Source organism: Diceros bicornis, chromosome 10, assembly GCF_020826845.1.
Source record: "Diceros bicornis minor isolate mBicDic1 chromosome 10, mDicBic1.mat.cur, whole genome shotgun sequence".
NCBI classification, from domain to species: Eukaryota; Metazoa; Chordata; class Mammalia; order Perissodactyla; family Rhinocerotidae; genus Diceros; species Diceros bicornis.
The window spans coordinates 13,733,885-13,737,415 of NC_080749.1; positions in this window are offsets into that span (position 1 = coordinate 13,733,885).

Consider the following 3,531-nt stretch of genomic DNA (forward strand, 5'->3'; position numbering starts at 1 on the left):
TCTGACACCCCCAATGGGGCTGGGGCACCGCCCCATAATCAAACACACAAAACGGACAGGTATTCAAACCAAGCCAGAGAAATAAAGACTATAAATGATCTCACATTCATTTAGGAAGAGTTTGACTGCCAAACAAGTTCTGAAAAAACATGGTTTTCTCAGCCCTTTGGATTCATGGTCACGAAGAAGGGACTGTGGAAAAATGCTAATTATAATAACAGTTATAACAATAATAATATTCTCCTCTCTACAATTGTTTTCTTGATCTTATTCAAGTGGAGAAAAAGAACACTTCTAGAACACTGCATTTGTATTGATCTATAACATGCAGTTTAGGTAAAAACAGCGTTTTGGTGGGTCAGGGCCCAGCCCTCCCATTCCCACGCCTAAGTCTCTCTGATATGGAAATTCTGGAGCGGCCCCTCCAGAATGGTTCCCGGGAGAAGGCCTGCATGAGAAGATGCCTGGAAGGACTTCTGGCGTCCTTCTGCTTCATCGAGTACCTGCTCCCAGAGGTGGACCAGGAGCATCTGCAGCCTCAGTGGAGACTTTGCTGGAGCTGAGGGCCAGCCTGGTGTTTCTGCCTGAAGCAGAGAAAGACGATGTCGTCTCCCGTCTTCCCACAGGGCTGTGAGGGCCATTCCTCCCTGGCTTAAGAAGCTTCCAGGTGTGTGTGCATGAGGGCGGTGGGGACATGGCCTCATGGAGTGCGCATGGGCACAGGGTTGGGTAAGGGCCCTGCAGGGGGCCTCTTGGCTCCAGGGACAGCACCCACGGAGCAGCCGGCTGGAGGGACAAACTGCACGTCCCTCTGTCTGCCTGAGTCCTTTACTTTATCCCTGACCTTGAACAAGGGAACATAGAGGAGAGGCAGAGTCCATGCTCCGGCCAGAACCTCAAAGGGCAGTTGGTGCCCTGGCGGCCTCAGCGCTGGCCACTGGTCACAGGGAGACACCAGGCTGGCGGTGGTGTTACAGGTGCATCTCAGTTGCCTGGGGACCAGTACAGAGACTGAATTTTTAACTGTTCCCAAAGAGCATTTGCACACTAAAGTTGAGAAACTTGTGGCAGAAGAAAAGGGGCACCTCTGAGATACAGGGAGTCCAGAACGGCAGGTCCAGCCTCCTCAGCCCAGCATGGAGGCTCTCCACCATTGCCAATCTCAGAAGATCAGGGCTTCCTCAGTGAGAATCAAAACGTAATGAACCTGTGCGACATTCACACGATTACTGTATTGTGTCATTCCGACAGCCCCTCGAACAAGGTGCTGTCCTTCCCGTTTCATGCTTGCACTCAGAGAGGGAGTCCGCGGTGGAGCTGGGATTCCACCGCTGATCTGCTGAGGCTGAAGACTCGCTGTCTCCCGGTGCTGCCTGTCATACAGCAACCACAGGAGCTTACACTGTACCTGGGAGAACGAGGGAGTTTATGACACAACTGAGACAACCCGCGGAACCTGATCCTCCCTTGCTTTACCTCCTGTTTCTAAAGTAGCCCATGCAAGTAACACCACCAAGTCATTGTGGATAACACAGTTTACAAAGCCCTTCTCCATACTGCATCTCGTTCCGATACTCTCAATGCAAAGGCAGGATCTGTAGAGTTTGGATTTTCTATGAGTTTGGGCATGGAGGCTCGTGAGAAATAAGCCCTCCTCTCCCAGCTGCAGGCAGACAGCAAGGACTCAAACACCAGGTTCCTTTATGATACATGTGCTGCCCATCAGCCGCCCTCATTCTACTTCAAACTTTCTTCCCAGGCTTCCTGACATGGTCAGCCTCCATCCAGTTCAGGCCAGGTTTACTGTTTTGGGTTCCAAGAACCTAAAGATTCATAACTTCAATAATTAATTTATATTGTCATAAATAATTGCACTCTAAAAGTTAGTTTCAGAAAGTTGACATCAAAGGGATCATCTAACGTGAGAGCAATGTTTGCTGACTCCAGGGACAATGAGACGCCCAATGGGAGATTGTGCGTTCATCAAATCAACGTCACTTCCACTATCTTTAAAAAAAAATCTTAATAGGGAAACAATAGCTCCTGTGAAACCCAAAATTCAGGTGCCTTCCCATATTTATATCTGTTTAATAGTTGATGAGTTCATTTAGAGACTCAATTGTTAACCTTTTTTCTTTTTTCAGTTGAACCTCCCTGCTGCTAACTATGAAGGGGCACAAATATTGATTTAAATACAAACAATGGAATAGCTTCTGTGCATGTTCTTACTTGTCAAATGGAGGCAAGCCACAGCTGGGGGCAGTGTACATTTGGGTCATGCTGCTGGAAGCTCAGAGTTCCCCTCCAGCCTGCTGCGTGGGCTCATCCCAGTCATTTCATTAACCTCCCAACAGTGTGACCTCACGTTAGGTGACTGATTTTTACATTTTTTGATCCACTTAGCACACTAGGGCAGAATTTTATTCATATATAATCTAAAACAAAAGTTTCATGAGACAATTCTTACCCTTACTTGTGGATGCACTCTGGAGTGTTTTAGTCTATCCTATTTCTTTGTTTTTAATGCTGGACATGGCCCACTAAACTGATTTCATAATCGGCTAATGGGTTAAGGTCTACAGTTCGAAAAATACTGGCCTAGGAGTTCTCATCCACTCTCTTGTGTCCAGTTGCCACTTGTATATGAGATGAGTCACTCCTGAATCTCTGCTTTCTGTTTTGATCTCTCTCCTGAGCTACAGACTCTAATCGTCAACTTCTCCCTGAGAGTTGACTAGGGGAACTCAGAGTGAACGTAACCCAAGCAGAACTCAACACCTCTCACTCCTCCCGGGCAGAGCTTCCCTCCCTTGTGTTCCCCATTTCCTGAGAGGATCACTCTTGATCCAGGTGCCAAGCCAGGACCCTGGTTGCTGTCCCCTTCCTTCCCCTCCTCATCCTCCATACTCGATCAACCATCCAGTCATGTCCAACATCCTTTCTAAATGTCTCTTGAATTGCCTACTTCTTTCCAACACCACACCCTCTCCCCTACATTAGCCCGCCATTGAATTACTCCAACAGTCTCTAACTGGTCTTCTTACTTTCCAGCACGGTCCGTCTCCGATTCACCTCCCACACCGGAGAGGAGTCCTTCTAAAATGTGAACCTGATCAGTTGCCTCTTTGGCTTCACTCTTTGGTTCACTTTTTCAATAGTTCCCCGGAGCTTGTGGTAACATGCTTCGCTTTGCCTGGAACCCTCTTCCATTCCCTCACCCCAACCCCACATCTGCCTCTGCTTGGCCCCTACTCATCCTTCATGTCTCAACTAAGATATCACTCGCTGTGGGAGATCTGACTCCACCTAGACAGAAAATTCAGGCCACCTCTGATCTGGACCCCGCTGTATGTGTTCCTTTAGCACCTTACCCTCGCCTGTCCCACCAATGACCACCCTGCACTGTAATTGCATTTTTGCTGTCTCCCTCCTTGACTGGAAGCCATGTTTAGACAGAGACCATGTCTGTCTAGTTCCCATCATAGCACCAGTGCCCAGTCAGTGCCTGACAACAAATATTTGCTGAATGAA